The 15,766-nt window shown below is 30.8% G+C and overlaps 1 protein-coding gene and 1 pseudogene across 3 annotated transcripts in view; one reads left to right on the forward strand and one right to left on the reverse strand.

Annotated features, from left to right (window-relative positions):
- Window positions 1-15,766, forward strand: part of LOC145276491 (D-aspartate oxidase-like) — a 221,282-nt gene that overhangs the window by 68,122 nt on the left and 137,394 nt on the right. The gene's annotated exons all lie outside the window — the stretch shown is intronic.
- LOC145284599 (U2 spliceosomal RNA) lies at window positions 15,314-15,447 on the reverse strand (annotated as a pseudogene).

The following is a 15,766-nucleotide window of genomic DNA, read 5'->3' on the forward strand; positions in this document are numbered from 1 at the left end:
TTATTTCTTTTCAGACATATTCTTATTTTATTTTATTTCCAGTACTATGTTTTATTTCATTTTGTGGACACTCATTTACCTCTCTGGGATGCTGCAGGGAACATGTAGAGTGATATATCAAACAAGAAGTGGTACTTTATGACAATAGGTATCTAGGATTTACACATACCAGTGTTGATAGTTTGAAATATTTACAGACTAACATTTTACACAATATAAACACATGTACTTTTTTTTTTCTTTTCATTTGCTTATTTCTCGAACCTAAACTTATCATTAACTAACCCGTAACTTTGTTTACTTTGTTTTGCGTATATATTTTATATTGGGTAGAATTAACAAAACTTAATTTCGCTACCATCATTATTTTTTAGTGACATGCACTGTTAACATCAATAAAATCACTGGTGACAATACTTGATACCTGTTTCGTATAAGCACCAAATAACTATCACTATTTCGATTTGCTTTTTCATGATAATATGTTCATCTTGATACATTATAATAAACATTTCCATTCACTGGTCGTTTGCTTAGCTTAGCTTTACATCATTTTTTCACAATGTTTCTCTACTTGCTTTCAGCATGAGAGCAGATCATATTCTAAACGTTTCATGCATATCACACAAACTTATAATATTTGATCAACATTTGACTAACAATTTTTTGCCAATTTCCTTCAACATTCTCATTACAATTAGTACAGTTTACATTTTGTCGTTAAAATGAAGCTGTACATGTTTCCTATTACTTGGAAACCAGATTTGTAAAAATCCCATTTTTTTTTTCACTCTGAGAATTTTCATTATATTTCTTTGACCAACGATTTGTTTTCAATGGACTTGATAAGTGCTAATATAGAGAGAAGAGAAACAGGGTGAGAGAGAGGCAGAAGAGAAAGTTGTTCCATCCTCTTTCCCAAATTTGACTACTGTGCGCGTTTGAACTCTCATCCTCGAGTTGCCTATTAGCCTTGATAAGTGCTAATATAGATAGAAATACCTATTCTGATACCTAATAAAAGAAAGGACACTCTTTGGGGCGGATTTTGATGATAACAAGTCACTAATTAGAAATTATAATAAACATTCAAATAATTTAAGAATTTTAACAAAAATAAAATTACATGGTAATCACCCAATTTCTGCCACAAAATTTTGATTGGCAAAACTCATAAACAGAAAATATATATTTTCTAATTTCATCTTTTTCTTTTTTTTTTTTTTTTTTTTTTTTTTTTTTTTTTTACATAATCTGGTTTGATGTTTTCCTAAATATTCAAATCACTATATTTTGCTGCTTAATATCAAATACAGCAAATGAGTTATTTTTTATGCATCAAACAATTACATTTTCTCATTCATCCAAACTAATCACTGAACATCAATTTCATAGTTTCTTCGCTAAAATATTACTGTGCTTGATGTCATCAAGTGGAGCAGATCATTTTTTTTTCATTTGTTCACACATTTTTCCAATTTATATATATTTTGTCTAAGATTCTTAGCCTATGTCATTGCATACCAAGCTGTTTATTAAAAGTTAAGGTTCACTGTAAACACATATGTTACACCAAAATAAAAACGCTTCAGATAATGTCTTGATATTCAATTCAGTTTCTCACATGACATCTTATGAAGTTAGTAGAAATGTTACAGACTTTTGAATCTCAAACATTTTCAATACTGAGCACTGATATTTTCTTTTTTGGAATATAAGCACATTCATGATTTTTTTTTTTACAAACGTCAACAAATTTCACATTGTGTAGCAATGTACTGAAACAATTATAAAAATATTTGTTTTTATTTTGGATGATGCAGGGCATCCGGAGAGAGATGTTTCTAACAAAATGAAAGTATAATTTTTAGCAATAGGTATCTAAGAAAAGGCCACTACATATGTTATAAATTCCAAATTTCCACAACCTGGCAAATACTGGTACACGCTAGCAAATTTAGATTTGCAATTACAGAATATGATTCTAATTTTTTCCTTTGCTCTTTATTCTAACACTACACTAAGTTTACTGTTTTATTTCGCTACAGTTGATATTGTGTAGAACAATAAGAAAATCATAGTGAACAATGCATTCAACAAAATTTCATACACATTTCTAGATACCTATATCTAATAAGTTCAAAAGAAAGGACACACTTAGGGAGGTATTTTGGTGGTCAAGTCACTAAATAGAGATTAGCTGGTTTCCCGGCATAGCCCAGGATGTAATAAAGATTGACTGAAATACATGTTCTAGCTGGTTTCTAGGCGTTGCCAGGGATGTAATATAGACACATTATGTTGTATATTACCTGTTCTCTTCTCCCTAAGGTAAAACAATTTCATATACATGCTGTAAATTACCTACGCTAGGGATAAAACATGAACAATACCAGTCCTAGGGTAGATAAAACAAATAATACATAGAGATGAAAGATTCCTCTCCCCTAAGAATAAAACATATATTCAATATCTGCTTTTGTTTTTTCATTGTTTATACGGTCCCGAGCAACGCCGGGTAGCCCTGCTAGTCTATATATATAAATCCCAAATGTCTGTGAGTTTGTATGTTTGTATGTAACGCTAAAACTTTTGAAAGACACAACCAGACTTGATAAATTTGGTATCATATCGAAGCCCCGTGTCCCGGATGACAAATATCGAAATTTCACGTCAAACGGACGAGGAGAAAGGGGTAAACGTATCAGTTATCTCCAAGGGGGTCCCAAAAAAAACTGTCATTGTAATGCTTTTCATTACGTAATTCTTGAATGATCCAATGTAATTCATACGTAAAAAAAAAAAAAGCTTAATCATGTCACGTGACGTGACGTCAACGTCCACTAATGGCGAACAATTGTTAATAAAAAAATCTTTCTCCGATACTTTTGCATTTTTCTCTTCGGCTCAGTTATATCTTTTTTTTTACTTTATGCCAATGTTTCCATCGTTATTACCTGGTTAAAAATATTATTTATACACGAGTTTTAACGAAAAATGTCAGGAAAAAATGTACGGGAATAAAAAAATTCACCTTTCAAAATATTAGACGATAATAAAAATATCGTAATATTTATGTAATATAAAATAATTAGCCATTTTGTATATTACCACGTGACCTCATACCTCTTAAGCTGGAAGGGGGGGGAGGAGTAAAACCAACACCGTCTCTCTCTCTCACACTTACTCTCTCTCTCTCTCTCACTTTCTCTATCACCCTCTTTCTATTTTTCTATTCGTTTAAAAAAACTTCACTGTGCACCGGTTTGGTTACTATGGAAACACTTAATTTTTGTGCTGCTTCGAAAAGGAACAAAATTCACTATACACCGCTTTCTCTTCCCTCCCTCTCTCTCTCTCTCTCTCTCTCTCTCTCTCTCTCTCTCTCTCTACACCCACTTTCTCTTTAAAACCAGTCGGTGTGTTTTTGATGTTACGTACGTATTTTTTATATTTTTATCTCAGTAATTTTTATTATATTTAATAGCATTTTCTTTTTTTTTTTTCATGGGAAATTATTTTTCTATTCGTTTTAAGAAAATGCTATTAAAAAATAAAAATGCGATAAATTCTGGCAACAGTTATTTATTTATGATATTCGCAGCCGGCCGGAAGAAACGCGCTTAGACATTTTGTAAACATTGTTTTTAAAAAATAAAAAATAATACTTCTATTATGTTTTAAACGACTGTAATAGTTTATTTTGGAAGTATATTTCATAAGGAAAATAAACAACCCACTTTAAAAACAGAAATTACGAGTTTTATATATTTTATTCGCAGTTTTTTTGGGGGGGTAGTCCATTATGTCTAACAGTTTGTTGAAAAAGTGTAGAATTCAATTAAAAAAACAACACCGTCTTTTTTTTTTTTTTAAATAAAACTAATTTTAATATTTCGATGTTCGAAAAAGAGTCCATAAAGAATAAAACAGTTAATAAATACAAAAAAAAGTCCATTAATTTGAACTTAAAGCCTGTTTGAATAAAACTTATATAAAAAAAAACCGTCACTTCCGGCAAATGGCTATGTAAACAACTGGTGGCATTTTTCGAATACATCGGTAAACACTGTATGTTTTTCGAGCTGAATAAATATGTTACATTGAATAAAAACACAAAAAATATATCCAGTTGGATAGAAAAGTAACTTATCTTGCCTTTCCTAACATTTATTTGTTATATATTTGTCTTTTGACCGTCCACTAATGGCGAGTTTTTTTTTTTTTTTAAATAAAACTAATTTTAAAATTTCGATGTTAGAAAAACAGTCCATCACATGTCAATATAAAACTTCTCTTTTTGTTTGATAAAAAGAATAAACAGTTATTAGATACAACAAAAAAGTCCATTAAGTTCAACAAACTAAACTCTTTTATTTATAATAAAACTCTTCGACAGTTTAAATGCTTTCAAAATCCTATGTAAGTATATCGTTTTTACTGTACACAGATTCGAAAAAGTTGTCATCACACAAATATATGACAGAGTTGAATAAATATGTTACATTGATTAAAAACACTTCTTATTAGCATTTTCTTTTTATATGACAACGTTAATGTTCATGAATCTCTCTTTTAATCATTTTTATCGACTATCAGCCAAATAACCGGGGTCTAAAATTTGGGAAATTATTTTTCTATTCATTTAAAGAATATGCTATTAAAAAAGAAAAAGTCGATAAAAGTTAGACATAAACAGTAAAAAAATAGAAGATATTATTATTAAATAACAATAATTATTAAAAATAAATATTAACATTTACAATAATAAAATGAGTTAGTATTAAAAATAATTATTAAAATAAAAATGAGTTTATTATTAAAAATACATATTAATATTCAAATAAAATTGTTTTTATTATTAAAAATAAATATTAATATTTAAAGTAGAATAAAATGTGTTTATTATTATAAATAAATATTAATATTTAAAATAATATGTGTTTATTATTAAAAATAAATATTAATATTTAAAATAATATAATGTGTTTATTATTACAAATAAATATTAATATTAAAATAAAATGTGTTTATTATTAAAAATAAATATTAAGGAAGGTCAACAGGTGGAGGAAAAATAGTCAATGCAGGTCATACCACCTGACCAGCTAAAATCGCCTTTTTATATAAGGCAGACAGTCAGACTATTTGCCTTGAGGGCGGGCTAATCCCTCCTACCCCCCCCCCACCCCAAAGCTGAGAGCTGGGGAAACTTCTCTCAGAAGGGGTATGGGAGGACAGGGAGACCTTCCCTCTTTCAACTAAGAGATAGATATCCTTTTGTATGGTTGATTGACCCCCCCCCCTGTCGGTTCTGCTTACTCCATTCCGAAAGAGATCAACCTTACACAAAAAAAAAAAAAATATGGGGACAGGGAAGCCTTCCCGGGCCCCCTTTCTGGGAGGAGAAGTTCCCCGGCTCCTACCTTTTTGGGAGTGCTCAGCCCGTCCTCCAGTCAACCACAATATTTGAAGAATAAAGATATTTTAGTTTTTGTGTTTTAGGTGGTGAAGGTGATCTGGGGAGTGGTTTTTTTTTTCACAAAAAAGGGACTTTTTACGAATGGGTATCCAAGAAAATTACAGTATTTTGTCAGAAATTAAGATTTTCATTGACCACTCTCAATACTATCAGAAATGAACAAAGTTAATTAAACAGTCTACACAATATAAACTAACTGTTTTGTTGGCTTTTTATTCTAACTCCAAACTAACCCATAACTACATTTTTCTTTTATTTTGCAAATTTGATTTCCTTTAGTTTATATTGTGTAGCTGAATCAGAAATTGATTTATCTTTTGTCATTTGTAGTTAACATGCTATCAGCGCAATTACTACAGTGTAATCACACATGATCTACCAAAATAAAAACACTTCAGATAAAGTCTTAAATAGAATTCAGTTCCTTACATGACATCTGATGAAGTCAGTACAAACGTTACAAACTAATACTTGAAAAACAATTTGACATTTACTGTACTACAATATCACATTTGTATAGAAGTAGAAATCTGGATACCTATTCTGATACCTAATAAAAGAAAGGACACTCTTTGGGGCGGATTTTGATGATAACAAGTCACTAATAAGAAATTATAATAAACATTGAAATAATTTAAGAATTTTACCAAAATAAAATTACTTGGTAATCACCCAATTTCTGCCACAAAATTTTAATTGGCAAAACTCATAAGCATAAAATATATATTTTCTAATTTCATCTTTTTTTTTTTACATAATCTGGTTTGATGTTTTCCTAAATATTCAAATCACTATATTTTGCTGCTTAATATTAAATACAGCAAATGAGTTATTTTTATGCATCAAACAATTACATTTTCTCATTCATCCAAACTAATCACTGAACATCAATTTCATATTTTCTTCACTAAAATATTACTATGCTTGATGTCATCAAGTAGAGCGGATCATTTTTTTTTACATTTGTTTACACATTTTTTACAAATGTTTTTGAGAGTCCATACAAAGTTATAAGTGTTCAACATTTTTTTTCATTTGAATATATTTTGTCTAAGATTCTTAGCCTATGTCATTGCATACCAATTTGTTTCTTGAAAGTTAAGTTCACTGTAAAAACATCTGATACACCAAAATCCCTGATACCTGTTTCTTATAAGCGCCAAATAACTATCACTATTTCGATTTGTGTTTCATGAGAACAATTCAATATTGATACATTATAAGAAACATTTCCAGTGCTTTTCTCTTTTTAGCAATAGTTGGTTGATAATTAGAGGACACAACTAACCCTATACTATGCTTTACTTTGTTTTGTATATATATTTTGTATTGTGTGAAATTAACAAAGATTCATATGCAGGAATCTGTTGATACATTCCAAGAATCCCAATGCGACCAACAAACTTGAAAGACTACAATTTCTTTTTACTATGACCAATAAGAAAGCTCAAGGACTAAGTTGTTGGACTCATCCTGATCACCATTTTAAATTATTGTTAACAGTAAGTTTAACATTTTAAGTACAGAATAATATTCCTTTTGATATTTATAAATTACTATTTTCTGTGACAGATGTTACTTTTTCAATATTGATTGTACCCTCTTTTGTGTTTTTACATTTTGCATACAATAATATTAAGCACACCATACCAAGACCACTATTTGAGCATCTAATAAACTGCCTACCAAGACCAATGTTTTCAAGTGACAATGGAGAGTATTCATGTTATGTTTCACATTTTTATGTTTTGAAATATTTTGCTGCTTAATATCAAATTCAGCAGATGTTTACTTTGTTTTGTGTATATACTTTATATTAGGTAGAATAAACAAAACTTAATTTCGCTACCATCATTATTTGTAGTGACATGCACTGTTAACATAAATAAAATCACTGGTGACAATCCCTGATACCTGTTTCGTATAAGCACCAAATAACTATGATAATGTGTTATTGTTGATACATTATAATAAACATTTCCATTGACTGGTCGTTTGCTTAGCTTAGGTTTACATCATTTTTTCACAATGTTTCTCTACTTGCTTTCAGCATGAGAGCAGATCATATTCTGCACATGTTTCATGCATATCACAAAAACTTATAATATTTGATCAACATTTGACTAACAATTTTACAAAAAAGACCTACCACCTTAAGGGGGGTAAAGGTAAGGCTCCCCACATAACCATAAAAGAAAGCCGCCCCCCCCATACAGTGGGAAAGAGCTCCCTTCCCATTCTGGGGCAGAGAAGGGGCAAGGAAAACTCTTAAACATAAATGGTCAACGGAGGGTATACACCCTGGGAAACTAAAAGTCTATATGGAATCTGCATAAATTAAAATATCCTGTTTAAGCGTATTGTATGACAGGGAGGGAAGATCAACAGGTGGAAGAAAAATGGTCTACGCAGAGCATACCGCCTGACAAGCTAAAATCGCCTTTTTATATACGGCAGACAATCAGACTCTGATTGCCTGGACGGCGGGCTGAGCAATGAATGTGGAAGCCGGGGAACTTTTCTCAGAAGGAGGATGGGAGGCCCAGGGAGCCTTCGGTCTCCTCCTAAGAGAGGGATATCCTCTTACTCCCTTTGGAAAGAGATCAACCTTACACAAAACAAAAAATATGGGAAGAGAAGCCTTCCCGGGCCCCCCTCCCCCTTCTGGGAGGAGAAGTTCCCTGGCTCCAACCCTTTTTTTGGGGGGGGGGTCGCCTAAGCCTGTCCTCCAGGCAACCAAATGAAAAAGATATTTACCCATCCCACCTTCGTAGGAAGTGTGCTCAGCCCACCTTCTGAGCCACTGTGAAAGTTTCCGTCCACCAAAAGGGAAGGGAACGAGGAAGGAAAAGTCTCTGAGAATCTTCATGCAATTTCTTTGACAAAGAAACTGTTTTCACTTGATTCCACACAAAATTTTTATTGCTTTTTCATCTATTGTCTTATATTAGGATTTCTTTATGCATGTTATTTTATTTAAGAGTACTAAATAGCTTTTCAGTTTCTTGAGACTCTTTCAACTGTCTGGATTCTGCAGCAACGTTGTGGAGTGATATGTAAAACATAAATTGGTACTTTATAACAATAGGTATGTAGAATTCTAACTCGCCAGTGTTGATCGTTTCAATTATTTACAAATTCACCAGGTCCTGGATATGACCATAAACTGTATCCAAACATGGGGCTTTGTGAAGTGTGAAGCCACCATTTAATTGCTATTGCTACCAGGTCCACTCTGATCTGGAGTAGTAGTACCTGTTAGGGTCCCAATTATGAGTTAAATAGAAACCAACATTAAATAAACAAATATATTCTAGGAAAAAAAAATGTCAATAGATTGGGCATGAAATAACCTGATATAGTGTTGATATGTCATAAAACAAAATGAACCAACAAATTCACCAATCGACACAATATCAACAAATGTATCTTTCTTTTCCTTATTCTGTGCTTATTTCTTGGTACTAAGCTTATCATTAACTAACCCTGACATTTCTTTTACTTTGTTTTGTGTATATATTTTATTTTGTGTAGAATAACCAAAAAGACATTTAGCTACCACATTTGCAGCGAAATGTTAGCATACATAAAATCACTGGTGACAACCCATGATGTTTTTTCTTATGAACACGAAATAACCAACACGCTTTCCATTGGTTTTTCATGATAACAATTTAATATTGATAAATTATAATAAACATGTCCATTACTTTTCTTTTTTTATCAATAAATATACTTGGTTGATAATTAGAGAACACAATGTTTATTGTAATAAAACTTGTGATCTATAACATCCAATTCTAAAAATTAAACTTTCCTTTCTCAATTGAAACAAACAACATACCCCACACTATGTTCCTAAAAATGAGGATTTTACTATTGCGTTTACATAATTTTTTAGCTATGTTTCTCTTACTTTCAGCATGAGATCATTTTCTACACGTGTTTCATGCATACCACACAAACATTTTACCTCTGACATTTTTAATCTTTTTCCAATTTCCTTTCACCATGAACATTATCATTAGTACAGTTTTCATTTAAAATGAAGCTGTACATGGTTACTATTACTTGGAAAGCAGATCTAAAAAAAAAAAAAAAATATCTGTTTTCACTTTGAAAATTTACGATTTATAGATCTCGGATTTGGCCCTTCTTCACCTTTTATCTTACATTTGTAAATATTGTATATATAAACTTTTTTCTTATTTCTCCAATGTTATTTCATTCATGCAATTTCATAATCCACCAACATTGTATAAGATTCAATTCCATTTGACACTTGAAAACAACTTTTTATATAGTAAACAGCATTTATTTCTTTTCAGACATATTCTTATTTTATTTTATTTCCAGTACTATGTTTTATTTCATTTTGTGGACACTCATTTAACTCTCTGGGATGCTGCAGGGAACATGTAGAGTGATATATCAAACAAGAAGTGGTACTTTATGACAATAGGTATCTAGGATTTACACATACCAGTGTTGATAGTTTGAAATATTTACAGACTAACATTTTACACAATATAAACACATGTACCTTTTTTTTCTTTTCCTTTGCTTATTTCTCGAACCTAAACTTATCATTAACTAACCCGTAACTTTGTTTACTTTGTTTTGCGTATATATTTTATATTGGGTAGAATTAACAAAACTTAATTTCGCTACCATCATTATTTTTAGTGACATGCACTGTTAACATCAATAAAATCACTGGTGACAATACTTGATACCTGTTTCGTATAAGCACCAAATAACTATCACTATTTCGATTTGCTTTTTCATGATAATATGTTCATCTTGATACATTATAATAAACATTTCCATTCACTGGTCGTTTGCTTAGCTTAGCTTTACATCATTTTTTCACAATGTTTCTCTACTTGCTTTCAGCATGAGAGCAGATCATATTCTAAACGTTTCATGCATATCACACAAACTTATAATATTTGATCAACATTTGACTAACAATTTTTTGCCAATTTCCTTCAACATTCTCATTACCATTACTACAGTTTACATTTTGTCGTTAAAATGAAGCTGTACATGTTTCCTATTACTTGGAAACCAGATTTGTAAAAATCCCATTTTTTTTTCACTCTGAGAATTTTCATTATATTTCTTTGACAAACGATTTATTTTCAATGAACTTCAGCACATGATTGTTACTGCTTTTTCCCCTTTTGTCTTATATTTGTTTTTCTTCATGCCAAATATTTTATATATCAATTTTTTGCTAATTTCTTAAATTTTATTTCTTTAATTCTTAGTCCACCAATTTCCTTTCACCATTGTCATTATCATTAGTACAGTTTTCGTTTTGTCTTTAATATGAAGTTGTACATGTTTCTTAATACTTCGAAACCAAATATATAAAAAAATAATTTTTTTCACTTACAAAATTTTCATGATATTTCTTTGACAATCATATTTGTTTTTAATTGAATTCAGCATATGATTCTTACTGCTTTATCACCTTTTATCTTATATTTCTTTTTCTTCATGCCAAATATTTTAAATATCAAATTTTTGCTCATTTCTTAAATTGAATTAAAAAAATGGATTTTTTTATTCCACCAATATTGTATAAGGCTCAATTCCATTGAACACAGTGTTTTATATAGTAAACATCAGCATTTGTTTCTATTTTATTTCAAATACTGTTTCATTTCACTTTCTCGATAATCATTTACATCTTTGGGGTGCAACAGGGAACATGTAGAGTGATATATCAAACATGAATTGGAACTTTATAACAATAGGTATCTAGAATTTCCACATACCAGTGTGGAGAGTTTTAAATATTTACAAACTTACAATTTACACACTATAAACAAATGTATCTTTTTTTCTTTTCTTTGCTTATTTCTCGAACCTAAACTTATCATTAACTAAACCTAAACTTTGTTTACTGCATTTTGTGTATATATTTTATAATGGGTGAAATAAACAAAACTTAATTTGGCTAATATCATTTGTAGTGGCATGCACTATTGACATATATAAAATCACAGGTGACAATCCTTGATTCCAGTTTCGTATAAGCACAAAATATCTATCATTATTTCGATTTGTTGTTCATGATAAAAATTTAATATTGATACATTGTAATAAACATTTCAATTGCTTTTATCTTTTTATCAATACATATACTTGGTTGATAATTAGAGGACACAACTAAACCTATACTTTGCTTTACTTTGTTTTGTATATATATTTTGTATTGTGTGGAATTAACAAAGATTCATATGCAGGAATCTGTTGATACATTCCAAGAATCCCAATGCGACCAACAAACTTGAAAGACTACAATTTCTTTTTACTATGACCAATAAGAAAGCTCAAGGACTAAGTTGTTGGACTCATCCTGATCACCATTTTAAATTATTGTTAACAGTAAGTTTAACATTTTAAGTACAGAATAATATTTCTTTTGATATTTATAAATTACTATTTTCTGTGACAGATGTTACTTTTTCAATATTGATTGTACCCTCTTTTGTGTTTTTACATTTTGCATACAATAATATTAAGCACACCATACCAAGACCACTATTTCACCATCTAATAAACTGCCTACCAAGACCAATGTTTTCAAGTGACAATGGAGAGTATTCATGTTATGTTTCACACTTTTATGTTTTGAAATATTTTGCTGCTTAATATCAAATTCAGCAGATGAGTTCTTTCTTATGCATCAAACAATTACATTTTCTGATATTCATTCAAACTAATTATTGAAAATCAATTTCATATTTTCTTTACTAAAATATTACTATGCTTGATTTCATCAAGTGGTGCGAATCTGTTTTTTACACTAACAATGTGCACATTTTTTGAAGAATAAAGTTGTTTTTTTTTAAGGTGGTGAAGGTGATCCGGGGAGTGTTTTTTTTTTTTTTTTTTTTTCAAAAAAGGTACTTTTTACGAATGGGTATCCAAGAAACATTCAGTATTTTGTCAGAAATTAAGATTTTCATTGACGACTCTCAATACTATCAGAAATGACCAATCTACACAATACAAACTAACTGTTTTGTTGGCTTTTTATTCTAACTCCAAACTAACCCATAACTACATATTGCTTTTATTTTGCAAATTTGATTTCCTTTAGTTTATATTGTGTAGCTGAATCAGAAATTGATTTAACTTTTGTCATTTGTAATTAACATGCTTTCAGCGCAATTACTACAGTGTAATCACACATGATATACCAAAATAAAAACACTTCAGATAAAGTCTTTTTACATAGAATTCAGTTTCTTACATGACATCTGATGAAGTCAGTACAAACGTTACAAACTAATACTTGAAAAACAATTTGACATTTACTGTACTACAATATCATATTTGTATAGAAGTAGAAATCTGGATACCTATTCTGATACCTAATAAAAGAAAGGACACTCTTTGGGGCGGATTTTGATGATAACAAGTTACTAATAAGAAATTATAATAAACATTGAAATAATTTAAGAATTTTACCAAAATAAAATTGCATGGTAATCACCCAATTTCTGCCACAAAATTTTAATTGGCAAAACTCATAAACAGAAAATATATATTTTCTAATTTCATCTTTTTTTTTTACATAATCTGATTTGATGTTTTCCTAAATATTCAAATCACTATTTTTTTGCTGCTTAATATCAAATACAGCAAATGAGTTATTTTTTATGCATCAAACAATTACATTTTCTCATTCATCCAAACTAATCACTGAACATCAATTTCATATTTTCTTCACTAAAATATTACTGTGCTTGATGTCATCAAGTAGAGCGGATCATTTTTTTTTCATTTGTTCACACATTTTTCCAATTTATATATATTTTGTCTAAGATTCCTAGCCTATGTCATTGCATACCAATCTGTTTATTAAAAGTTAAGGTTCACTGTAAACACATACGTTACACCAAAATAAAAACGCTTCAGATAATGTCTTGATATTCAATTAAGTTTCTCACATGACATCTTATGAAGTTAGTAGAAATGTTACAGACTTTTGAATCTCAAACACTTTCAATACTGTGCACTGATATTTTCTTTTTTGGAATATAAGCACATTCATGATTTTTTTTACAAACGCCAACAAATGTCACATTTTGTAGCAATGTACTGAAACAATTATAAAAATAGGTATCTAGGAAAAGGCCACTACATATGTTATAAATTCCAAATTTCCACAACCTGGCAAATACTGGTACACGCTAGCAAATTTAGATTTGTAATTACAGAATATGATTCTAATTTTTTCCTTTGCTCTTTATTCTAACACTACACTAAGTTTAATGTTTTATTTCGCTACAGTTGATATTGTGTAGAACAATAAGAAAATCATAGTGAACAATGCATTCAACAAAATTTCACACACATTTCTAGATACCTATATCTAATAAGTTCAAAAGAAAGGACACACTTAGGGAGGTATTTTGGTGGTCAAGTCACTAAATAGAGATTAGCTGGTTTCCCGGCATAGCCCAAGATGTAATAAAGATTGACTGAAATACATGTTCTAGCTGGTTTCTAGGCGTTGCCAGGGATGTAATATAGACACATTATGTTGTATATTACCTGTTCTCTTCTCCCTAAGGTAAAACAATTTCATATACATGCTGTAAATTACCTACACTAGGGATAAAACATGAACAATACCAGTCCTAGGGTAGATAAAACAAATAATACATAGAGATGAAAGATTCCTCTCCCCTAAGAATAAAACATATATTCAATATCTGCTTTTGTTTTTTCATTGTTTATACGGTCCCGAGCAACGCCGGGTAGCCCTGCTAGTCTTCTATATATATAAAAGGCAAAAATCGGTGTGTATGTATGTATGTATGTATGTATGTTTGTTTGTAACGCTAAAACTTTTGAAAGACGGAACCAGAGTTGACAAATTTGGTATCATATTGCACCTTGATCACCCGGATGACAAATATCGAAATTTCACGTCAAACGGACCAGTAGAAAGGGGTCAACTGATCGTTTTTCTCCTAGGGGGGCCCCCAAAAAAACCTGTCATTTTAACGTTATTCAATACGTGTCACGTGACGTGACGTCAGCTCAAACTTTTGACAGACACAACCAAAGTTGACAAATTATGTATCATATTGAACCTTGATCACCCGCATGACAAATATCGAAATTCCACACCAAACGGACCATTAAAAGGGGGTGAACTGATCATTTCTCTCCTAGGGGGGCCCCCCAAAAAACCTGTCATTTTAATGTTAATATTACATAATCCAAAAACGCTTAGTCATGTCACGTGACGTGACGTCAACATCCAGTAATGGCGAACAAATGTAAACAAACACTTTGTTTTACCGATACTTTTGTAATTTCTCTTCTGCTTTGTTCTAGAGATTATTAAACTCCATGACAATGTCTCCAACGTATTTAACTGGTTAAAAATAGTATTTATACAAGAGTTTTAACGAAAAATATCAGGAAAAAATGTACAGGAATAAAAAAAAATTCAGCTTTCAAAATATTCGTCGATAAAAAAACCGATCTTTATATTTACGCTAGCCATTTTGTATATTACCACGTGACCTGCTATCTCTTAAACTGGAGGGGGGGGATCCACTTGAATCCAACAAAACCAGTAATTTTTTTTTTCTATTATATATACATCATTTTCTATAAAATTAAGTGTAGACTTTATAATTAAAACAAAAAATGTTATTCATACTAAAAAAAAAAAACGCTTAGTCATGTCACGTGACGTGACGTCAACATCCACTAATGGCGAACAATTGTACCTATTTACTATGCCTCCCCACGGGACAGAGTTAGACACCAGGGTCGTTTTTTAACGTGGAGAAAAGGTACAAAAATAAAAATTGTCTCAGTCGTGGAGGATTTCTCCTCCACCGAAAGAGAACAAGAAATAGAAGTGCAGCATCTGAAGAACAGATACTACACTTTGATCTTGACCAAAAGGCCAAGAATGCGAACAATTGTAAATAACAACTTTTTTCACAAAACCAACACCGTCTTTCTTTTTTTTTCTCTCTCTTTCTCTCTCTCACCCACTTACTCTTCCCTCTCTCTCACCCTCTTTCTCTTGACGTCACACCACTGTTAAACTGTGGGGGGGGGAACACATTCCCAGGCATTATCTCCTATAGATGCACATTTTATTAGAAATTCAGCTTTCAAAATATTAGACGATAATAAAAATATAAAACCAACACCCTCTTTCTCTTTTCTCTCTCTCTCACCAACTTACTCTTCTCTCTCTCTCACCCTCTTTCTCTTGACCTCCTACTACTG

The sequence above is a fragment of the Euprymna scolopes genome, chromosome 1, assembly GCF_053919585.1.
Source record: "Euprymna scolopes isolate OS-2025 chromosome 1, ASM5391958v1, whole genome shotgun sequence".
Lineage (NCBI taxonomy): Eukaryota > Metazoa > Mollusca > Cephalopoda > Sepiida > Sepiolidae > Euprymna > Euprymna scolopes.